This window comes from Carcharhinus amblyrhynchos, chromosome 12 (genome assembly GCF_965287045.1).
Source record: "Carcharhinus amblyrhynchos chromosome 12, sCarAmb.v2.hapA, whole genome shotgun sequence".
Lineage (NCBI taxonomy): Eukaryota > Metazoa > Chordata > Chondrichthyes > Carcharhiniformes > Carcharhinidae > Carcharhinus > Carcharhinus amblyrhynchos.
The window spans coordinates 75093072-75119807 of record NC_137335.1 but is presented as its reverse complement, the minus strand read 5'-3'; the positions used below and the strand labels follow the sequence as shown (position 1 = coordinate 75119807).

Below are 26736 nucleotides of genomic sequence, written 5' to 3'. Positions count from 1 at the left end.
GCAACTGAAGTGTCAGCCTAGGTTAAGTGCTCAAAGTCCCCAGTGACTCTGGGGCAAAGGTTACTGACTGAGTCATTCAGTTGTTTAAGTAGGTGATGGTGCAAGATGAGTTCCTTAACCCCTGGAGTTCAACTCTTGAAAAAAGTCAGTACTGTAAATTCAAAGCTATAGGCAGGGGTATTGGCCAGAGTATTCCAGCTTGGGCATCAAGTTGCTGCACTCTCCACCAGCAGGACATTATATAAGACAAATAGGATCCATTACAAAAAGGTAGCAAAAGCTAAAACACTGGGGTTGTTCAATATACAGTTGGATATCACAAGTGGAGAGTCACATTTAAGGTGGCGAGCTTCCGTGGCTCAAATGGCCTTTCCTTATCAATCTAAATTAACACTTTACACACTAAATTGCTGCAGATTATTTCTCAGTAGCCACGGATGATGGCACTGTGCTGTAATCCTTTGGACTGAGTGTTATCAACTATACCAAGCCTACGTCAATACCCACTGAGCACAAGAACAAACTCAAAGCAGAAACCTATCCCCACCTGAAATCGACAGTGCATTCGATAGTAAAAATACAAAACAGCGGGGATTAATTTCAAGGCAGAATTCAAGGTGGGGGAGGGGGAGGATTGGTGGAAAGAGGGGATCAGATGACAGTTACAAACCACTAAATGCATTAAATCATCTCCCGAATCCCTTGATTAGATTAGTGCTTGGAATCGCTCCTCGCAATGCTCACCATTATGCTCTACTTAAACTGATATGATTAGGATTCTAATTCATCTCCAAACAGTATACATGAGCGGCCTGAGATTTCTGATGCTAATAAATCATAGAATCCGTACAGGGAACAAGGAGGCCATTCAGCCCATCCAGTCTGCACCGACAACAATCCCACCCAAGCCCTATCCCCATAACGCTATGCATCTACCCTGACACCGAGGGGCAAAGTAGCACCTAAACTGAACATCTTTGGACTGCGAGAGGAAACCGAAGCACCTGGAGGAAACCCACGCAGACATGGGGAGAACATGCAAACTCTACGTAGAGAGTGACCAAGTTGGAAATCGAACTCGGGTCCCTGGCGCTGTGAGGCAGCAGTGCTGCCCATTGTGCCACCGTACCCACCCTACTGCTCACCTTCACCTCTATCTCACTGCTTTGATTGTTGAAATCCTGATAGTGGGAATATGAAACACTGGGTGAGATTTTATGGCCTTGCAAAAGGGCACAAAGCCTTTCAGCTGTCTTAAGCCAACACTCTGGAACTTCCTTCTTAGAGCTCTTAACTTCCCTACTTCACTGTAAGAACCTCCTCACAGGCTATTGTTTCAAACTGCATTTTCCCTCAGCTTTTATCCTTCCATTACTATTTCCTCCTCTCTTGTCTGCTTAAAATATCTTGGAATATCATTCCACAGTAAAGGTGCATTACTGATACACGTTATTGCATTTATACATAGAACTGATTGCCATCATTTCTATTTATATCCTATGAAAGTTGTCTTGCACCTCTGCAAAGCATCAGTTCCAAATGTGAAATTCTTGCCTCTGAGTCACAAGGGTCTGGATTCAACTTCCACATCGGAGTCTACAAGTAGGCTGACACTCCAGAGCAGTATTGAGGGAGTGCTGCACTGTCAGTGATGCCGTCTTCTGAATCAAATATTAAACATGGCCTTGGGGAAACTGATAAAGTTCCACCATAAACTCCAATCTTTTGCGCTTGGCTTCAATCTTCACTGTACCTACGCTCCCTCCCCCACCAACCCCCCCCCCCCCCCCCCCCCCCCCCCCCCCCACCCTGCTCAGGGGGCCAGAATTTTACCGCCCCACCCACCACAGGAATTGGAGAGGGCGAGAGGCAGACAATGGCAAGGTCCGTTGACCTTTATGGTTTTGGGATGAGCGAGGCTATAAAATCCCACCCAGTGTTCCACATCCCCGCCATCAGGGTTTCAATGAGCGAAGGAGAGAGATGGAGGTGAAGATGAGCAACGTTGCAGAAGTGGGAATGTGTTGTCTGAGAGGTGGCAAAGACTGTTCCCCCCCAAGGGTAGGCAAGTCTAAGACTAGAGGTCATTGGTTTAAGGGGAGAGGGACGAGATACAAAAGGGTCCAGAGGGGCAATTTTTTCACACAGAGGGTGGTGAGTGTCTGAAACAAGCTGCCAGAGGTAGTAGTAGAGGCGGGTACAATCTTGTCTTTTAAAAAGCATTTAGACAGTTAATGGGTAAGATGGCTATAGAAGGAGATGGGCCAGATGTGGGCAGGCTTCCGGGTTTAAAAAAGGAAGGGCGGCATGGACAAGTTTGGGCTGAAGGGCCTGTTTCCATGCTGTAAGCCTCTATGACTATATCTCTGACTCAATCAGAGTTAAAATGCAGCCTTGCGGATTTGACAGTATTACAGATTTGACAGGGTCAGCAAAACAGATCCAGCCCTGGAACGATAACCCAAAGCAAATCTTCTGCTTGTAAGGGATTACATAATCTTGAAAGAACTCGAATGTGGAGGAATCTACAATATCTACACTCCAGTTACGTTCCTTTCTGATACCCAAATCCTGGCAGAATTCACCATTACACAGCCCGCTAATGCTATCAATCTAACTTAGATCAACCGTGCAGCCCAGAAATGATTAAATTTGAATCATGTCAGTTGGATTGAATTATTCTTTATTCCTGTGCCTAGAGAACCTAATTGGTTCCTCAATCTGAATACTGCAGCAATCTGCAAAGTCCACCTCAGGGTTAAAGGATAAGGGGAGCCCTGTCCAATGGGAGTTTTGGGATTGGACAGAGAGAGGACACGTGCCCTTTCCTTCGTGCTCTGCCACTTTTCTTTCGGCTCACGTCCAACCCTTGTTGTTCCCTGTGGTGACTTGCCCTCATCTTGTGCTTTGTTGTCTTCTTGATGTTCCAGTGTGGCCCTGACTATATACAGGAGTTGGGCCCAAAGTGTGATCCAAGAGCTGCAGCGGGATCTTGAGCCCTGCCTTTTCACAGCCCAGAAAACTGACTCAATTCCTGCCGGTTCACTTTGCTTGAATTGGTGATTGATGGGGACTCAGTGGCGTCGGGGCATTATCGCTGGTAATCCAGAGATCCAGGGTGATGCTCTGAAAACCCAAGTACCAATCCCACCATGGCAGATGGTGAAATTTTAATTCAATAAAAATCTGGAATTAAAGATCATGACACCATTGTCGATTGTCGTAAAAGCCCATCGTGTTCACTAATGTCCTTTAGCAGAATATTCCCGGGGGTGGAGAGATCCAGAATCAGAGGTCACTGTTTGAGGATACAGGGTAGACTATTTAGGATGGAAATGAGGAGAAATGTCTTGACCCAGAGAGTGGTGAGCCTGTGGAATTCACTACCACAACAAGTAGTTGAGCTAAAATGTTGAATGTTTTCAGGAAGCACTTCGATATGGCTCTCGAGGTGAAGGGGATCAAAGGATATCAGAGAAAGGCTGGACTAGGCGACTGAATTGGATGATCAGCCACGATCATAATGAATGGTGGAGCAGACTCGAAGGGCCGAGTGGTCTCCTCTTGCTCCTATTTTCTGTATTTCTATGTTCAGAGAAGAAAATTATCTAGTCTGACCTCCAGATCCACAGCAATGTGGTTAGCTCTGAAATAGCTGGGCAAGCGACTCAGTTCAAGGGCAGTTAGGGATGGGCATCAAATGCTGGCCTGGCCGACAATGCCCACATGCCACGAATGAATTGTTGAAACCTGGAGTTTTGGAAAAGGGCTTATTTTGGGCAACATTGCCTCATCAGTCAGAATAAATCCTAAGCGGGAGATCCTTGTGGTATCTGCTAACACTGAGATCCATGCAAATCAATGAGGATATAGATTTCAACTTTATATCTGCCCAGGGGAGGTTTGCTCAGCAGATATTAAGCATGCAGCCCATTAAGAGAAAGAAAGGGCTTCCTGATTCATAGAAATTCCAAACATCTCCCCCCGCTGCGGGAGGAGCAGTGGGGATGGGGGTTGGGGAGGGAGGGGCGTGTGAAACAACCTCCTTCTGCACAAGTCTCAGTGGAACAGTTGTCCTGTCCTGTGGATCTGTTGTCCTGTCCTGTGGATGGCCATAAGCTGACATCAAGGACAGGAACACTGCATTAATACAAATCTGCACTCCCACAGAGACAACGGCAGGGCAGATTAACACAGCACTCTGCAGAGAATGAGGGTCAATCCCATCCGGAATACCCTTTAATGGCCTGTAACTCTGTGCTGCACCTTTCTGTGATACACCCCAACAGCCACTGCCAATGTAACAACGCATTTTAACTTTCTAAAGTGAAGTTATTTATTAGTCACAAGTAGGCTTACATTAACACTGCAATGAAGTTACTGTGAAAATTTGTCCTGGTTTCAGCTTCTTGAGTATTGTTGGAGCTTCTACACTCATCCAGGCAAGTGAAGACTATTCATCACTACAAGCTTTATGCCATGTAGATAGTGGACAGGCTTTGCGGGAGGGGTCAGGAGGTGAGTTACTTGACACAGAATTCCCATCCTCTGACCTGCTCTTGCAGCCAAAGTATTTACATGGCTAGTCCAGTTCTGTTTCAGTTTAATTCAATCATGTTAATAGTGGGGGATTCAGTAATGGTAATGCCATTGAATGTCAAGGGCTGATGGTTGGATTCTCTCATTGGAGATGGACATTGCTTGGCATCTGTGTGGCATGTTACTTGCCACTTATCAGCCCAAGCCTGAATATTGTCCATACGTTGCTGCGAATGGGCATGCACAACTTCAGTACGTGAAGAATCACGAATGGCACTGAACATTGTGCAATCATCAGTGAATATTCCCATCTCAGACCTTGTGATGTAAGGAAGGTCACTGGTGAAGTAGTAAAAGATGGTTGGGCCTTGGGCACTAACCTGAGGAACTACTGCAGTGATGTCCTGGGACTGAGAGATGTGACCTCCCACAGCCATCGTTCTTTGTGTCAGGTATGTTTCCAAACAGTTTTGCCTCCTCCCCCACAACTGACTCTGGTTTTGCTAGGGCTCAGTGATACCACACTTCGTCAAATGCTGGCTTGACGTCCAGGGCTGTCACCATGACCAAGTCTAGTTCTTAAGCTCCAGACGGTTAATTGAATACAAATTTCACTCGTTGCCATGGTGGGATTTGAACCTGTGTCTCCAGAGCATTAATCTGGGCCTCTGGATTGTTAAACCGGTGATATCATCACGGTGCCACTGCCTCACCCTGCTGAAGTAGACATCAAAGACAACATGGCACTGATTTCCCCCAGCAGTTACACACAAGGGAAGTGAACAGAAAATGGCAGCTTCCTATTGCTCAGCCAAGAACCACAGCAAACGTCCAGGAAAATAAGATCCTTCTCCTGACATTGTATTTTTGTGTTGCATCCCAACCCACAAGCAAAATATGACTCTGTTATTGTAATAATAAAGTACTGTTACTGGTGGTTTGTGGAAAATGGTTCAGTCACCTACAGACTAAACACAGCCCGAATGCTTTATTATAAACTTGACAGAACTGACGCAATAGTTCATTAAAGTTTGTCTTCTCTAATGACAATAATGGAGCTACAACTGCAACCACAGAAACACTTGTCACAATGAAAGATGTGTAAAAACAATTTATTTCTTTACATTGGTGGACAGAAGATGGGCTGGGGCTGAGCTTGGAATGGTGGGGAGGGAGAGGTGGGGGGTTCCAATTTCTGGGCATCATAAGGTATGGGATATCAATGCAAAGACATCTACTCAATTAGTGTGTCAAAGAGCACATCAAATAATCCATTTGGCAAGTGAAGTTCAACACAGCTAAACATAAGGTTGTATATTTGGTAGGAACAATTGGGAGGTCATTTATTACTTGGAAGATGCAAGTCCCTCTGGGGAAGAGGAACAAAGGGGTCTCAGAATATAGATTTGCCAATCATTCAATGATGCGCCATATGTTGTGGCATGGTGGCACAGTGGTTTGCACTGTTGCCTCACAGTGCCAGAGACTCAGGTTCAATTCCAGGCTTGGGTCACTGTCTTGTGGAGTCTGCATGTTCTCCCTGTATCTGCGTGGGTTTCCTCTGGGTGCTCTGGTTTCCTCCCTCAGTCCAACGACGTGCAGGTTAGGTGAACTGGCCATGCTAAGTGTCATTCAGACTAGCAGAGAAAATACGTGGGGTTATAGGGATAGGGCCTGGGTGGGATTGTGGTCGGTGAGGACCCAATGGGCCAAATGGCCTCCTTTGGTACTGTAGGGATTCTTTATGATTCTATTCTATGGTTCTAGCTTAGCAAGGCCATTAAAAAATTGCAAACCAATCATGAGGCTTTGTTTTCTGAAGAGACAGAATTGAAAAGTAGGGAGGTTGTGCCAAACCTGTGTTAAACCTCGGTTAGGCCACACTGAGTGCTGCGTGCAGTTCTGGCTCATATATTGTAAGGAGGCTGGAGGCACACGAGAGGGGGCTGAGATCTACAAGGAGGGTACGTGTGGGTATACACATCAGGAAAATGACTGACAGCTGGGGTCTCTTTTCTCTTGGAAAAAGGCTGAGAGATGATGCAATACAGGCCTTTAGGATTGTGCAAGATTTTGATCAAGTGGATACAGAGAGACTCTTTCCCCTTGCGGGGGAGAGCAGCGAGGGTCAGAGAAAGGTAAATCCATGCAGAATATATTTTGGCACTACACTGACCCAAGTTGGTTTTCCTCCTGGAGCCCTCCAGGGGCACTCCTACTTCTCACCAGAGTAAATTCATCAACCCCATAAGCACTAAGGGAGCAATCTGGCCCCACCACACCTAACAGGATTTATGCTTTGACTAGCCTGGGGTAAGACCTTGGACAGACAGCACTAGCCTGGCCATCGATGGGAAGGAAGGGCTAAGACGAGCCTTTTCCTTTTTAGGATCCTGTTTTCCTCTTTCCATTAGTTGGAGGACCTCCCTCCACACAAGGGTCCCAAGAGCAGCCCACACTGCCGCTGAATATGGAGGGGTCTGGTCTCCTATGTTAAGGTCATCTATATTAAATAGTAGCATCAATATCAAAAGCAGTTGGCACCTACAGCCAGTGACACTCGATTAGTATAAAACTGTCTTCTGTTTTAAGTCAACTCCTCGTCAGATCCAATAATCTTTTCCCAGCTGGGCTCCCATATGACGCTCAGGGAGTTAATTAAAAACATGCTCACAGAAGCTAAAAACAATCAGGAGACATAGATGGAAATTAAAGTGTTAATGTTCCAAATTTTCTTGTGGCAAAGGTGATTCTTTCAAACTAAGATTCCTCACAGCAACGCTCACTCTTTGAGCAGAATTAATTCAGTGCTGCTCAGCCCTTGAGGTACTAAAGACTGATGTGTCCCAACTCAGGAAACCTACACCCCATCAGCTTACCCTTCACCTCTGTCCCTGATACATTCAGCCTCAGTGCTGGCATGTATACACACACACACACACACACACACACACACACTTAGACATACACACACACACACACACTTAGACATACACACACACACACACACTTAGACATACACACACACACACACACACACACACACACTTAGACATACACACACACACACTGACATACATACACACACACACTTAGACATACACACACACACACTTAGACACACACACACTAACATACATACACATACACATATACACACACTTAGACACACACACACACAGTCATACACACAGACACACACACACACTCAGACACACACACATTGACATATGTACACACACATTGACATACATACACACAGACACATACACACAGACACATGCACACACACACACGCACATCCCTCAATAACACTTGTGTCTTATGTAGCACTCCAAGTCCAGCCAATGAGATTAACTCTGAAAGCTCCCTGTACCACAGTGCTGACAGGCCTGCAATGTGCCTCCCTCAATTGATCGGAATACATTGGAAAGGAATTATTTTACCGAAGATTACGTCAAGCTCAGAGGTTGGGTCAGAAGAAGGGCATTCTGGAAAACAAGGTCCGCGTTCCCATTGGGACAACACTTCAAATTACAGTGCGGAATTGTGTGAGAGACGGAAACTGGGATGCTGTCACCACTGATTTCTTTCAAAAACAGGCACCGGTGGAACTAAACTCCACTCTCCACCCCTGTCCCAGCACCACCATTAGGGCTGTGAACGCTGCGGGTTTCGATGACTCTTGCACAGAAATTTGTTTTCAATGTGAGAAACACTAGTCGGTAAGGTGCTGTGTTGCGTTAGCACCGAGCAGGGGTGTTTTATGCCTTGAGGTATCTTTGTGCTTAGAGCAGTGAGTTAATTAGGGCGCTGTGTGGGGGTGAGTACAAGACTCTAGAAATCCATTTTCATGCACCATTGAGCTGCTGATATCGACCCATTCCCCCAAACAAAACGGCAACTGTTTTGGACGATAAAGTTTGCTGAAATCAATGATTCTGGTGGCTTTGGCCTGTTGGATATTCTAACATCAGACTCTTGTCATGCGTGTCGTCACTCACACGTCTGTGGCCCCCCCCTTTCACACCTGCTCCCAGCCACCACACCCCCTCTGCTGACCCTCTTTGACAGCCAAGATCTCCATTTATTTACTATTATTGATCTTATTGAATGGCGGGGCAGGCTCGAAGGGCTAGATGGCCTACTCCTGCTCCTATTTCTTATGTTCTTATTACGTCACAAGTCAGCTTACATTAATGTGTGCTGGATAGGTGCACTGGCCATGCAAAATTCTCCCTCTCAGTAACTTGTGAAAATCCCCCAGTCGCCACACTCCAATGCCTGTTTGGGTACACTGGGGGAAGATTTAGCGCAGCCAGTGCACCTGACCAGCATGTCTTTCGGACTGCGGGAGGAAACCGGAGCCCCCGGAGGAAACCCACACAGACACGGGGAGAGCGTGCAGACTCCGCACTGACAGTGACCCAAGCCAGGAATCGAACCCGGGTCCCTGCAGCTGTGAGGCAGCAGTGCTAACCACTGTGCCACCATCCCGCCATCTGCGCAATGGGATGAGGAGGAAGCAGCCAGGAAGAGGGCATTTCCTGCAGCAAGCTTAATGTACACGGCGGGGGAACTGGTTTGACATCCGACTGTCAGGGCCTACCCAGTAACAGCACTTTTTGCAGCTCATTAACATGAGATAAACTGTCACGCTGTAAAGAGTAAGCTTTGCCATCAGCAGATTTTTAAAAAAGCAAATGGGATAACCTGCAACTTTAACATCCTATTGCTTCTCTGTGCTCGCTCCAATCTATTCCTGTCATTTGGGTGAATAATAGGATGAGCGCAGATGAAAGTGCTGAGGAGAACTGGCTGGGAGGAGTTGCAGAGCCTGACAGTGTGATGGAGCTGAATAAGCATCAGCTGTGATATAGCCATTAATCCAGACTGCTTCCACAATCACGCTCCTGTGACCGCGCGCATATTAATTCATCTACCCTGCTCTGGCGATTCCAAAACCTTCTCTGATGTTGTTAGCATCCACCCTTCAAACAAAAATAAAACTTTTCAAAAATTGTTACGTTCACTCGTTAGCTCCGACGGTCATCAATTTTTCCAACCATCAAGGGCGGCACGGTAGCACAGTGGTCAGCACTGCTGCTTCACAGCTCCAGGGTCCTGGGTTCGATTCCCAGCTCGGGTCACTGTCTGCGTGGAGTTTGCACATTCTCCTCGTGTCTGTGCGGGTTTTCCTCCGGATGCTCCGGTTTCCTCCCACAGTCCAAAGATGTGCAGGTTAGGTTGATTGACCGTGCTAAAATTGCCCCTTAGTGTATAGGGATGTGTAAGTTAGAGGGATTAGTGAGTATAATATGTAGGGATATGGGGATAGGGCCTGGGTGGGATTGTGTTTGGTGCAGACCCGATGGGCCGAAGGGCCTTTTTCTGCACTGTAGGGTTCTATGATTCAAAACGGTGGTGATAGTGCCACGCTCCCTCCTTTCAGCAGCTTAGGGCGACATGGTGGTTAGCACTGCTGCCTCACAGCCCAGGGACCCGGGTTCGATTCTGGCCTCGGGTGACTGTCCGTGTGGAGTTTGCACATTCTTCCCATGTCTGTGTGGGTTTCCTCCGGATGCTCCGGTTTCCTTCCAAAGTCCAAAGTTGTGCAGGTTAGGTGAAATGGCCCTGCTAAATTGCCCCTTGGGGGATTAGCAGGGTAAATGTGTAGGGTTACGGAGATAGGGTGGGGGAGTGGGTGTCGGTAGGACGTTCTATCGGAGAATTGGTGCAGACCCGATGCACTGTAGGGATTCTATGATTCTAAGCCCTCATGAATAGCTCTTTTATGATTCCTGTTGCACAAGGGAGACTGGACATAGACCAAAGTATTTGGGAGGGGAGCACATTGTCAAAATACTGTGGTGACCGTGTGTTGGAGCCCCAGCAAGGGAGGTGCTCGGGGCAGTTTGTACCTGACAAGCACTCCCAGGGAAGTTTCCATTCTCTGCCCTTGGTGAAGGTTTGTGGATGGTGGACACACTTCCTTGATTGGGAAGTAGGGAGAAACCACTCTGTGATAGCTTGCCTTTACATAGCGCCCTTTTTAACAAAACAAAATAAGCCCAAGGCACTTTGCAGGAGTGCTGTAAGATAGAGTTTAGCATAGCGTACGTGAAGAGATTTTAAGGTAGGTGACGGAAGGTTGATTCTAAGGGAGAGATCTTATGGAGTTCCTAAAAGGAGAGTGATGTGGAGAGTCAGAGATGTTTACAGAGGCAATTCCCCACCGTATGGCCTCGACAACTGAAGGCACGGTCACCAGTGTCAGAATTATTAAAATCAGCGATCCACAAGATATACTCACAAATATCTCTTTGCAGCTTGATATAGAAAGTCACTGGAAGGGCCATACAATACATAAATATTTAAACAGTCGTTTAGTAGTGCAGAACCTGAGTATTGCTGAAAAAAGACACATGATGTTGAAGCTTTTCATCTTGCACTCATCAGGACAATTTGTTTTACAAATATAAAGAGAACAACAATTTATCTTGCAGGAGAAGATAATACTGAGTGGTTGGCTCGTGGGCTCTGATTGGTGGAGAATGCATCAGTCAACTGGTGATTGACAGTTAACTGCCAAGTTTTGTTTAAATTCAAACCAAGCAGGTTGACTTTGATTGGTCAAGGCATTGCTCTGGGAAATGAACCAGAGAATGGCTGTCACCTATTTTGATTAGTTGAAAGAAGTACAATGTGCATATGTGTCCTGGCTGTCTGCAAAGGAAAGGATCCCTGCGTATGAATATATGTAGTTTCTAGAATGCATTGCGTGAGCCACATTGCAAGCCTGACTGATAATCTTAAATTGGTTGTCAGTGTAATTCATAGCACACTCAGGAACACTCAGTAAATGTTATCAAATTGCAGAAACACATCTAATGCTCGGTACTGTGTTTTGTAGGGTCTGTACCTGGCCTTATCCCGGCAGTCAAAGTGACACATTGTTTGATACAATCTGCCAGCCTTTGCGTTGTACTACTTTCATGCCTAGCATCACACAGACACTGAAATTCATATGCCACATTACTCATTAGTGTGATCTCCCCCTTGACGTTTGGTATTCTTGTGAACTGTCTGGATGAGTGCAAGATGAAAAGTTTCGACAGCATGTGTCTTTTTCCTACGGCACTTAAACATTCCTTTGCTTCCTAAGCCAAGGAACATGCGATGATGGGGGTGGGGGTTGGGGGGGTGGGGGGAGCGGGAGGAGGGAAGGGAAGCGAGTAAGACAATCACGCAAAATGTGGAGTGCCTTAGCATGAACGGACAAGCAGCCCGCCTCGTTGTGCCGTCGCAGAACACCATCAGTAGTCCTGTGGAAACACTGTGCTTTGCCGGTTGGCAACAGTAATGTTAGGAAGGCCACTGTGAACAAGGAATGGCTGCTAACCGCAGCTGGAATCCACAAGGTGTTGTTTCTCTCTCACGACTTCCTTATAAAACAACAAATTATTTAACAGCGCCAGGCTGAGTGCAGAGAGAGGCAACATGTTGGTCTTGGCACTCAGTACTGTGCTTTGTCCACACAAAGAAGTCTACAAATAGCATGGCTAGCTGCATGGTACAACTATTCATTGCTGTTATCCTGCCAAAGATTATAAAGACAGAAAAGCGAAGGAATGGAATGCGAAACATTTCCTCTGTAATGTCCTTTAGATGAGAAGGTCGAAAACCAGAGGAGAATAGCTCCAAATTACCAACTCCTCCTCGAATATTTTTCTGGTCTTGCTGAGGCCCACACAGAGACCATTAAAATAACATTTGTCTTTTGCAGCACATACATTTAGCACTAGCTCAGCATGTTCCATCTCATTCATTACACATACTTAAAAAACTTTTTTGCCACATTTGAGGCTTTCCTAAAACTGAAGCTTTAATGTTTGCATTCAGAGGAGCAAATCACACTGCTTACTTTGAAATGACAGGTCACAGTAATGCACTGTAATGTGAACAAGCTGATCAGAGGCAGTATGTTAGGATTATAGTATAATCTCAGTGCTCTAATCACTATGTAAAGAGCATAGCATTCACTCACACAATCCAGGGCACCGTCTGAACCCAAGTTTTGTACAATAGATTTATGAAAACCTCCTGTCTATTAAAACTCAATCCCAGTGCCTCACCTCAACACTCAATCCCAATCCCTCCCCTCAACTCTCAATCCCAATGCCTCATCTCAACACTCAATCCCAGTGCCTCACCTCAACACTCAATCCCAATCCCTCCCCTCAACTCTCAATCCCAATGCCTCATCTCAACACTCAATCCCAGTGCCTCACCTCAACTCTCAATCCCAATGCCTCATCTCAACACTCAATCCCAGTGCCTCACCTCAACACTCAACCCCAATGCCTCATCTCAACACTCAATTCCAGTGCCTTCCCTCAACACTCAATCCTAGTGCCTCACCTCAATACTCAATCCCAGTCCCTCCCTCAACACTCAATCCCAGTGCCTCCCGTCAACTCTCAATCCCAGTGCCTCACTTCGACACTCAATCCCAGTGCTCCCCTCAACTCTCAAGCCCAGTGCCTCACCTCAACACTCATTCCCAATACCTCCCCTCAACACTCAATCCCAGTGCCTCACATCAACACTCAATCCCAGTGCCTCACCTCAACACTCAATCCCAATGCCTCACATCAACACTCAATCCCAGTCCCTCACCTCAACACTCAATCCCAGTGCCTCACATCAGCACTCAATCCCAGTCCCTCACCTCAACACTCAATCCCAGTCCCTCACCTCAACACTCAATCCCAGTGTCTCCCTTCAACAATCAATCACAGTGCATCACCTCCTCAATCCCAGTGCCTTCCCTCAACACTGAATCTCAGTGCCTCCCCAACACTCAATCCCAGTGCCTCCCCTCCACACCCAATCCCAGTCCCGCACCTCAACACTCAATTCCACTGACTGACCTCAACACTCAATCCCAATGCCTTACCTCAACACTCAATCCCAGTGCCTCACCTCAACAATCAATCCCAGTCCCTCCCCTCAACACTCAATCCCAGTGCTTCCTGTCAAAATTCAATCCCAGCGCTTCCTGTCAACACTCAATCCCAGTGTCTCCCCTCAACACTCAAACCCAGTGTCTCCCCTCAACACTCAATCCCAGTGCCTCCTGTCAACACTCAATCCCAGTGCCTCCCCTCAACACTCAAACCCAGTGTCTCCCCTCAACACTCAATCCCAGTGCCTCCTGTCAACACTCAATCCCAGTGTCTCCCCTCAACATTCAAACCCAGTGTCTCCCCTCAACACTCAATCCCAGTGCCTGCTGTCAACACTCAATCCCAGTGCCTCCTGTCAACACTCAATCCCAGTGCCTGCTGTCAACACTCAATCCCAATACCCCCCTCAACACTCAATCCCAGTACCCCCCTCAACACTCAATCCCAGTACCCCCCTCAACACTCAATCCCAGTGCCTCCCCTCAAAACTCAATTTGAGTGCCTCCCCTCAACACTCAATCCCAGTGTCTCCCCTCAACACTCATTCCCGGTGTCTCCCCTCAACACTCAATCCCAGTGCCTCCCCTCAAAACTCAATTCCAGTGTCTTCCTTCAACACTCAATCCCAGTGACTCCTGTCAACACTCAATCCCAGTCCCCCCCTCAACACTCAGTCCCAGTGTCTCCCCTCAACACTCAATTCCAGTGCCTCTCCTCAAAACTCAATTCCAGTGCCTCCCCTCAACACTCAATTCCAGTGCCTCCCCTCAACACTCAATCCCAGTGCCTCCCCTCAACACTCAATCCCAGTGCTTCCCCTCAAAACTCAATTCCAGTGCCTCACCTCAACATCAATCCCAATACCTCCCCTCAACACTCAATCCGAGTGCCTCCTGTCAACACTCAATCCCAGTGCCTCCCCTCAACACTCAATCCCAGTGCCTCCTCTCAAAACTCAATTTCAGTGCCTCCTCTCAACACTCAATCCCAGTGCCTCACCTCAACTCTCAATCACGGTCCCTCCTCTCAACTCTCAATTCCAGTACCTCCCCTCAACACACAATCCCAGTGCCTCCCCTCAACACTCGATCCCAGTGCCTCCCCTCAACACTCAATCCCAGTGCCTCACCTTCTCCATTCCAGTACCTCATCGCAACACTCAATCCTTACACTTCACCTCTGCATTTGCGTCGATCTACTGAGATCATTCCTGGTGTCTCATTAGTGGCTGGTGATGGGCGAAGTATTTGAGGGGAGACACTGGGATTGAGTGTTGAGGGGAGGCACTGGGATTGAGTGTTGAGGGGAGGCACTGGGATTGAGTGTTGAGGGGAGACACTGGGATTGAGTGTTGAGGGGAGACACTGGGATTGAGTGTTGAGGGGAGACACTGGGATTGAGTGTTGAGGGGAGACACTGGGATTGAGTGTTGAGGGGAGGCACTGGGATTGAGCGTTGAGGGGAGACACTGGGATTGAGTGTTGAGGGGAGGGATTGGGATTGAGTGTTGAGGTGAGGCACTGGGATTGAGTGTTGAGGGGAGACACTGGGATTGAGTGTTGAGGGGAGACACTGGGATTGAGTGTTGAGGGGAGGCACTGGGATTGAGTGTTGAGGGGAGACACTGGGATTGAGTGTTGAAGGGAGCCACTGGGATTGAGTGTTGAGGGGAGACACTGGGATTGAGTGTTGAGGGGAGGCACTGGGATTGAGTGTTGAGGGGAGCCACTGGGATTGAGTGTTGAGGGGAGGCACTGGGATTGAGTGTTGAGGGGAGACACTGGGATTGAGTGTTGAGGGGAGACACTGGGATTGAGTGTTGAGGGGAGACACTGGGATTGAGTGTTGAGGGGAGACACTGGGATTGAGTGTTGAGGGGAGACACTGGGATTGAGTGTTGAGGGGAGACACTGGGATTGAGTGTTGAGGGGAGACACTGGGATTGAGTGTTGAGGGGAGGCACTGGGATTGAGTGTTGAGGGGAGACACTGGGATTGAGTGTTGGTGGGGGGGGGGGAACTGGGATTGAATGTTGACAGTATTAACATCTACAACTAATCACTAGGAAATATTAGATTAGAGGATGCCTTTTCATTCAATGGACACATGGGGTGATTGGTTAGACTATCATTCTTTTGTGCTAGTGGCTTCTCATGTCACGGCTTGCCGGGGGAAATCGCTGCTGATTCATTTCTGAGCTCAAACAGTGAAAACATTTTCTCGTCACTCCGCTGCCCAGATCGTGAATGCAGCAAACTTTGCTTTCTAAATCCAGTAGCATCCCAAGTGTGCTCGTGGTTTTAATATTCTCTGAGCCCTGTGCCTCTGCCAGAACGTGTGCGAAAATGGAGAGCAAGAGGGAGAGGGGTGATCTCTGAACAACCACCAAATTCTTTTCCATCTGAAATCTATCCCAGATGGCTTCTCGCTGACTCTTTCTGTTCCATTTATGGAACGCCATGTAGAACCACTTCCGGGTCACGACACCAAGGTACAGCCAGTTAAAAATAGATGGGGGCGGTGGGGGAATGGTGGGTGAGAACTCTTAATCTTCCTTGCCTTCTTGTGTAAACACTTCTGGTTGAATATTTGCATCAGATATACATGCAAATGACTTTTTTAAACTCTGGAAAGGATTTCAATCCATTAAGGAGATTATGACTGCTGGATCATGCAAATAAAATAACTTGTACTGAGACATGACTGCATGCCCTCATGAATATTGCCTACTGAAACAATTCTTGATGTGTAGGTACTAATCTGAGGACTGTGTGTCCTCACACATCCTCTCCCTACTAATCCGCCGCCATTTAGAAGTCACAGGAATTGTGTCAGGTTATGGCTCGGGGAAAAGAGTTTAATAACCCAATTAAATAAAGCAAACATTAACCTTATTTCTGTTGTGTTGCCTGCTGTACTCGGTAGATAAATGACTAAATTCCAGGGAAAATGTTTACACTTAGGCTTTTAAATAATAAAGCAATTCAACGTCTGGTGTGCCTGAATCAAGAACCCTAACCAAAGGCACGGTGACACAGTGATTAGCACTTCTGCGTCACAGCACCAGGGAAACGTGTTAGATTCTGGCCTCGGGTGACTTGTGTGGAGTTTGAACATTCTCCCCGTGTCTGTGTGGGTTTCTCTCTGGGTGCTCCGGTTTCCTCCCACAGATGTGCGAATAAGGTGAATTTGCCACGCTAAATTGACTCTAGTGTCAGGGGGATTAGCAGGGTAAAAATGTGGGGTGACGAGAATCGGGCCTGGATGGGATTGTGGTCGGTGCAAACTCAATGGGCCAAATAGCCTCTTTCTGCAATGTAGTGTTTCAATGATTCTACTCTATGATTCAAAGGTTTGAGGAAGCTCGGCAGCCCAGGTAGGCCCTGGGCTCAAAGCAAGCCTGACACTCCCCCCCAACACTCGACTGCAACCTCAGTACAGAAGGCGGGATGAATCGAGAGATTCTTACCAAATGAAAAAGTTGTTGCAGGAAGTTAGAAGTCAAACCTCCTCCTCCTGGCCACCACCCCCAACCCAGCCGCATTCTCTCCTTTCCCCTCTCTCCCTAGCCCTGAGCTTTGGTGTAACATTCCTCCAATAGCCAGCCCGAAAGACCCTTTTTCTCTGAGTGGGTATCAGCAAGCTATCTCTCATGAAGGACATCGCAGCTGAGTCCAACACTGTGCTCACCTGACATCCCTAACATGTGCCCTTTCCAGCACAGCTGGGGCACCTGGGAAGAGGGTAACAAGAATTGGATGGACATCTCTCATCCTTTCAATCGCACATTTTTAAAAAAAATTTGCTTGTGGGATGCGGGCATCGATGGCTGGGCAGCATTTATTGCTCATCCCCGAGGGCATTTAAGAGTCAACCACATTGCTGTGGGTCTGGAGTCACATGTAGGCCAGACCAGGTAAGGACAGCAGATTTCCTTCCCTAAAGGACATTAGTGAAGCAGGTGGGTTTTTATGACAATCCACAATGGTTTCATGGGCATCATTAGACTTGTAATTCCAATTTCATCATCTGCTGTGGTGGGATTCAAACCCAGATCCCTGGAGCATCATGTTGGGTCTCTGGATTACTGGCCCCGTGATGATACAACTACACTATTACCTCACCATATGAACCAATGTCAACGACAGGCAGGTAAAGACCTTTTCTAATCCATCCAGCCTGCCTCACACACTGTAGGGTGGCACGGTGGCACAGTGGTTAGCACTGCTGCCTCACAGCGCCAGGGACCTGGGTTCGATTCCCAGCTTGGGTCACTGTCTGTGTGGAGTTTGCACATTCCCCCCCATGCCTGCCTTGGCTTTCCTCCGGGTGCTCCGGTTTCCCCCCCTCCCACAGTTCAGAGATGTGCAGGTTAGTTGGATTGGCCATGTTAAATTGTCCCTTAGTGTCAGGGAGCTCTGGCTTGGATAAATACATGAGGTTGTGGGGATGGGGTACTAGGTGGGATTGTGGTCAGTGTGGACTCAATGGGCTGAATGGCCTCCTTCTGCACTGTAGAATTCTATGAATTGCAATATCTTATTTATCTCAATACAGACACACTCTATCCTCTCCCCAGACTGTGTGTTCTCCTGGGAGAGATAAAGTAAGTGTGTTCTCCTGGGAGAGATAAAGTAATCCAGGCCAGTTTATGGGGAAAAGCCTGTGATCATTGGTCACTTGGGCACATGGGTGAATCCAACACTTGTCGGCCAATATCGTTGCTTATTCATTCAGAGTTGAGTCATCTCTAATCCAATAAAAGGATTGTGTTTTCATTCTAGTGCAGGATATTTTACAGTGTGTAGTTAAAACTGCAATTACCCAGCAATTCCCAGTCACATCTCCTTCAGTAGCTTCACACGGATGCTTAGCTGAATTGCAACTTTGGCAAATCTGATTACTTGCCTGTTTGCATCCAGTGACTTTGCTATAGTCATTAACTCGTCACCTGAACATGTTTAATTCTTCCCTACACCAACCAGTTCTAATCCTCCTTAATTCTGTCATCAGCAATACTAAGGAAGCAAAGCCCCCACCACCCCCACCCACTCCCCGCTGCTAAATACCCTCGGCAGACAGACACGCATTCGCCTACCAACCCGCATGGTTCTGTACAATGGGGCATCTCTAGCCTTAAGGAATCATAATAAAGGAGAGGCCTCATCGCTTGAGGTGTCTGAGGCCGACAGCAGAGCGACTGCCCCTCCAAACAGGGAACTGTGTTCTTTACTGCATTTCCAACACATATATCTCTTGGATCAATTAACGTCGCACCATGCCAAGTTTGTCTTGCAAAATGCGGCTCTGCCAAGCAACGAAGATGCAATCCAAGACAAGCTTTCAAACTATTTAACAGAGAACATTATTGCCAGTGCTTGATTTGTTCAACTGTTAGAAGTTTGGAACTGATACAAGAGCGTGAAAGAGGAGACTGGGTGGTGCAGTGTGTTAGTTAGTGCACTATGCTTTCATCTAGGGACCCGGGCTTACATCCAGTCTATGATTGGTGCCAAAGTTTCCTTTCTCTCCCAGCTGCATAAGGGCCTGAGACTAGAATGAGCTTTGGAAAGTCCTGACTGTGCTGTCAGAAAGCACAGAGCAAACTTAACTGAACCTCTCAGGGTGAAGATTGTCACTGTGGGCTGTGGCTCCACTAACTTAAAGCCTTGAGCAGAGGAACTTACACACCCCACCCAGTCTTCACAGAGATGACTGATGTGAAACATGGAAATGCTCTACCAGGGATATCGGAGGTTGCAATCAAAGCACTTTGTAGGGTCATGGTGGAGTGAACTTCATCTTAATGATTTCCGCTCCTCATTTTTTTCTTGTTCATTCGTGGGACATGGGTGTTGCTGGCTGGCCAGCATTTATTGCCCATCCCTGGTTACCCTTGAGAAGGAGCTGCCTCCTTGAAATACTGCAGTCCATGTGCTATGGGTTGACCCACAGTGCTGTTAGGGAGGGAATTCCAGGATTTTGATCCAGCCACTGCAAAGGAACAGCGATATATTTCCAAGTCAGGGTGGTGAGTAGGTTAGAGGGGAATCTCCAGGTGGTGGTGTTCCCAGTCATCTGTTGCCCTTTGTCCTTCTAAGATGGAGGTGGTCGTGGAATTGGAAGGTGCTGCCTAAGGAGCTTTGGATCATGCAGCTCATTCATTCCTGATGCATAACGCAGAAACATCGTTCTATTTCCCAGCCTAAAGCTCACCTTGCTAAGCAAGGAATTCAATTAAAAGATAATATAGTGGATGTGTGGAAAAGTTGAGAAGGGTGGGGATGGTGAAGGGATTGTCAACTAAAAAAGATACCAAATAACTTCCAGTGAATTCCACAGACTGCCCACTTCCCATTTTGTTTTTCCACAGACAGTAGGAGCCTTTTCAAGCATTGCTTCATCAGCAGTACAATAATGAGAGTGCTATGCAGCTATCTGCCAGCACCTGCCACAGGCAGCAGGAAAACCCAAACAAAGTTGCCAAATATTTGTTTTCAGCAGATCAAGACCAAAACAACAGGTCCCTCTGTGCAACGACGGGAGAAGGATGTTGGGCAAGGTATAGCGCCTTTGATAACTTCCTCAGACACTGCAGCAGCTAATTTTCATCCATGCAATTAACAAGCATTTCCTATTTGTTCCACAAAGGAAAACAGAATTAATCATGGGACACACCACACACTTATCCACACTTATCCACACACACAAACTTACCCACACTTACCCACACACACAAACTTACCCACACTTACCCACACACACAAACTTACCCACACTTACCCACACACACAAACTTACCCACTCTTACCCACACACACAAACTTACCCACACTTACCCACACACACAAACTTACCGACACTTACCCACACACACAAACTTACCCACACTTACCCACACACACAAACTTACCCACTCTTACCCACACACACAAACTTACCGACACTTACCCACACACACAAACTTACCCACACTTACCCACACACACAAACTTACCCACACTTACCCACACACACAAACTTACCGACACTTACCCACACACACAAACTTACCCACACTTACCCACACACACAAACTTACCCACTCTTACCCACACACACAAACTTACCCGCTCTTACCCACACACACAAACTTACCCACACTTACCCACACACACAAACTTACCCACACACACAAACTTACCCACTCTTACCCACACACACAAACTTACCCACACACACAAACTTACCCACTCTTACCCACACACACAAACTTACCCACACTTACCCACACACACAAACTTACCCACACTTACCCACACACACAAACTTACCCACACACACAAACTTACCCACTCTTACCCACACACACAAACTTACCCACTCTTACCCACACACACAAACTTACCCACTCTTACCCACACACACAAACTTACCCACACTTACCCACACACACAAACTTACCCACACTTACCCACACACACAAACTTACCCACACTTACCCACACACACCCACACACACAAACTTACCCACTCTTACCCACACACACAAACTTACCCACACTTACCCACACACACAAACTTACCCACACTTACCCACACACACCCACACACACAAACTTACCCACTCTTACCCACACACACAAACTTACCCACACACACCCACACACACAAACTTACCCACACACACAAACTTACCCACTCTTACCCACACACACAAACTTACCCACTCTTACCCACACACACCCACACACACAAACTTACCCACACACACAAACTTACCCACACACACAAACTTACCCACTCTTACCCACACACACAAACTTACCCACTCTTACCCACACACACAAACTTACCCACACTTACCCACACACACAAACTTACCCACACACACAAACTTATCCACACTTACCCACACACACAAACTTATCCACACTTACCCACACACACATACTTACCCACACTTACCCACACACACAAACTTACCCACACTTACCCACACACACAAACTTACCCACACTTACCCACACACACAAACTTACCCACACTTACCCACACACACAAACTTACCCACACACACAAACTTACCCACACTTACCCACACACACAAACTTACCCACACTTACCCACACACACAAACTTACCCACACTCACCCACGCACACAAACTTATCCACACTTACCCACGCACACTTACCCACACTTACCCACACACACAAACTTACCCACACTCACCCACGCACACAAACTTATCCACACTTACCCACACACACAAACTTACCCACACTTACCCACACACACAAACTTACCCACACTTACCCACACACACAAACTTACCCACACTTACCCACACACACAAACTTACCCACACTTACCCACACACACAAACTTACCCACGCACACAAACTTATCCACACTTACCCACGCACACTTACCCACACTTACCCACACACACAAACTTACCCACACTCACCCACAAACACAAACTTATCCACACTTACCCACAAACACAAACTTATCCACACTTACCCACACACACAAACTTACCCACACTTACCCACACACACAAACTTATCCACACTTACCCACACACACAAACTTATCCACACTTACCCACACACACAAACTTACCCACACTTACCCACAAACACAAACTTACCCACACACACAAACTTACCCACACTTACCCACACACACAAACTTATCCACACTCACCCACAAACACAAACTTATCCACACTTACCCACAAACACAAACTTATCCACACTTACCCACAAACACAAACTTACCCACACTTACCCACAAACACAAACTTATCCACACTTACCCACACACACAAACTTACCCACACTTACCCACACACACAAACTTATCCACACTTACCCACACACACAAACTTATCCACACTTACCCACACACACAAACTTACCCACACTTACCCACAAACACAAACTTACCCACACTTACCCACACACACAAACTTACCCACACTTACCCACACACACAAACTTATCCACACTTACCCACACACACAAACTTACCCACACTTACCCACACACACAAACTTATCCACACTTACCCACACACACAAACTTATCCACACTTACCCACACACACAAACTTACCCACACTTACCCACAAACACAAACTTACCCACACTTACCCACAAACACAAACTTACCCACACTTACCCACACACACAAACTTACCCACACTTACCCACACACACAAACTTATCCACACTTACCCACACACACAAACTTACCCACACTTACCCACACACACAAACTTACCCACACTTACCCACACACACAAACTTATCCACACTCACCCACAAACACAAACTTATCCACACTTACCCACACACACAAACTTATCCACACTCACCCACAAACACAAACTTATCCACACTTACCCACACACACAAACTTACCCACACTTACCCACACACACAAACTTATCCACACTCACCCACAAACACAAACTTATCCACACTTACCCACACACACAAACTTATCCACACTTACCCACACACACAAACTTATCCACACTTACCCACACACACAAACTTACCCACACACACAAACTTACCCACACACACAAACTTACCCACACTCACCCACGCACACAAACTTATCCACACTTACCCACGCACACTTACCCACACTTACCCACACACACAAACTTACCCACACTCACCCACAAACACAAACTTATCCACACTTACCCACAAACACAAACTTACCCACACTTACCCACACACACAAACTTATCCACACTTACCCACACACACAAACTTATCCACACTTACCTACGCACACAAACTTACCCACACTTACCCACAAACACAAACTTATCCACACTTACCCACAAACACAAACTTATCCACACTTACCCACACACACAAACTTATCCACACTTACCCACACACACAAACTTACCCACACACGCAAACTTACCCACACTTACCCACACACACAAACTTACCCACACTTACCCACACAAACTTATCCACATTTACCCCCACACACTTATCCACACTTACCCACACACACTTATCCACACTTACCCACACACACTTACCCACACACACTTACCCACACACAAATTTATCCACACTTACTCACACACACAAACTTACCCACACTTACCCACACAAACTTATCCACATTTACCCCCATACACTTATCCACACTTACCTACACACACAAATTTATCCACACTTTCTCACACACACAAGCTTACCCACACTTACCCACACAAACTTATCCACATTTACCCCCATACACTTATCCACACTTACCCACACACACTTACCCACACACACAAATTTATCCACACTTACCCACACACACAAACTTACCCACACTTACCCACACAAACTTATCCACATTTACCCCCACACACTTATCCACACTTACCCACACACACTTATCCACACTTACCCACTCACACTTACCCACACACACAAACTTACCCACACTTACCCACACAAACTTATCCACATTTACCCCCACACACTTATCCACACTTACCCACTCACACTTACCCACACACACAAACTTATCCACACTTACCCATGCACACTTATCCACACACATTTACACAAGTACATTCATACACACATACAGACACACACTTATCCTCGCTTATCCACACAGTTACCCACAAGCACTTACCTATGCACGCACACACACACATTCATACACAGACACACACAGATGCACATGCACACGGATACACAGACACATGTGCACACACTGACGCACACAACTGATACACATAAAGACACACACACACCTACCTATGAGTCAACACTTCAACCTCCAAAGCATTAAACATTAACCATTATGAGCAAAGTAAGATTTGAATCAAATTTCAAGTTTCAGAAAACAAGTGTCTCTGTAAATGCTAAAATTCACCATTGATATTATGCGGTCACATACCTCATTTGTCCCATTTCAAGGACCTTGTGTTTTCTCATGTTGCCACAGCGGCTATGCTTAAGGAGTACCACATTAGCTATAATATGCTTTGGCATCTTGATGGTGTAAAAGGCGCTACATAATGCACGCACTCTCCTTTAAACAAAAATTTACTAATACTTCCCAAAGATATTTTGTTGTCCCTTTACCAAGACACCCTTTCTCTGAAAGAGCAGAGAAGCTCCAATAACAATGGGTTCATCACACAGACGCAGCTGGTAATCAGCTCTGGAGCACAGACTTAAAAACTGAGGTCTCTGCTCCAAAACGTATCCCCGAGATCATTCAATTTCTACCCATCTGTCAATGGATTCTTCATTCCCCCAGGGTCACCTTATTCCAGACCCACTTGTACTAGTCTATGATCAGTTGATTACGTCATGCCAGCTGTGCCCACTTTTAAACCTTTATTTTTAACCTTGTCTTCATGAGGCATCTCAATTTTGAGGCGCCGTCCTCTCTCTCTCTCTCTTTCTCTGTGGGCATCAGCAGTTCCTACCTTGGACACCGAGGATGCTGATGTGTAACTGCAGGAGAGAATCCTATAGTTCCTCCAGCCTAGGGACCCCACCCACTGGCCTGAAATGGATGGCAAGCGTGCCCAATGGCAACTCATTATCCAGCTCACCGTAAATTGTGTAGGCTCAGGCCAGGATCCCCATTTTAGTGCCACTGCTGGTATTCTGACTCCAAAGGGGGAAATTCTTTCCTACAAGGCATTCAGGATGATTTCACTCTGTCCACCCCCACCCCCCAGGAACAGGGCATGGGGAGGGTGCTGTGAAATCGAACCTGTGTTCTGCCCTCCTTTGCTGGTTGCAATACTAATGCCAACTATGATTCTAAGTTACAGATTCCAGTGTTGAAATGTTGCGGTGCTCACTGTATACTCTTGTCTGTATAAGGCGCACAGCTCCTTTAGACCAATTTAAAGGGTGTTGTTGGACTTGCCATTGGCTGGGTACAAGATATCCTGTCAACATTGACCTACTCGAAATTTTCTTAATACCTCTTCTCATTGGACAGGACACAGCAGCAAATGCCGCTGAACGGCCCATTTGCTACATTCCATTTTCTGCCCCCGGAAACATTTACTCAAACCCCATCCTACCATTGCTCCAATCTCCAACACTTTACTATCACTTAAAGGGCCTTCAACTCTCTTGCCACAGAGGGAATTACTCCAATTCCCCATGTGAACCCATCTGCTTTTTCTACACGGCTTCTCACTGTCATAAGCCCCCTGGAAACCTCACTGGTTAACCACGCGTTCGGCCACCTCCCCCTCATATCTTTCCGAGTGCTGATTGGGTCCGTTATTCCCACACCCTTGAGCGATTGTTTTTAAAGTTTCGTGGCTGGCATTTCGTGCACAGTTCTAGTCACCACATTACAAGAAAGACATCATTTCTGTGGAGAGGGTACAGGGAAGACTTGGAAGAATGTTGCCAGGGCTTGAAAATTGCGGCTACGAGGATGGGCTAGGATTGTGTTCCTCAGAGCAGAGGATGACAAGGGGTGACGTAACTGAAGTGTACAAGATTATCAGATAGGCTTAGATAGGATAGACAGGAAAGACTTGTTTCCTGAGAGGTCAATTACCAGGGGCCACTGACTTGAGGTGATTGGTAAAGGATTAGGAGTGACGTGGGAAGAAGCTTCTTCACCCAAGTAGTGGTGGGTGTGTGGAATTTGCTGCCTAGTCTGAGTGTTTGAGGAAGAAACCCTTAAAGGCACCTGGATCTGCACCTGAAGTGCCGCAACCTTCAAGGTCAAAGGCTGGAAGGCTAGTACTAATTTTTTTATTTTTCAGTTGGCACAGTCGTGATGGGCTGAATGGCCTGTTCCTGCCCTATAAATCTCCTCTGGTTCTAAAAGCACTTTTCCAGAAGAGAGAGGAGTGACAATTGGGAAAACGAGCAACATATTACTGGGTCCAGGGGAAAGCAGAGGATTGGGATCCCCAAGTCTTGCTGAACAGCTTCCTCCTCTACCGAAAGTTTGGTAAAAATAACTTTGTGGAACTACAGAAATAGCAGCCAGATAACAAATGGAAACTTAAGCAGTAGAGCTGCTGCTTTGGAGCACCCAGAACTCTGTGACAGAATAAATATGAGTGCAAACAATGAGAAAAGAGAGAGAAAGGGAGAATCTGGTTTTCAGTGGGTGTGGATTGAAGATAGATATCAGTTTAAAGGGCTCCCTACAGGGTGACCTCATCAATTCTCTATTTGCCCACGCCCACTACACTGTCAGTTTCTATAT

At 46.7% G+C, this 26736-nt stretch overlaps 1 protein-coding gene across 1 annotated transcript in view; it reads right to left on the bottom strand.

Moving 5' to 3' along the window:
- The window catches only part of crim1 (cysteine rich transmembrane BMP regulator 1 (chordin-like)), a 207191-nt gene that overhangs the window by 172851 nt on the left and 7604 nt on the right, over positions 1-26736 (bottom strand). The window lies entirely within an intron of this gene.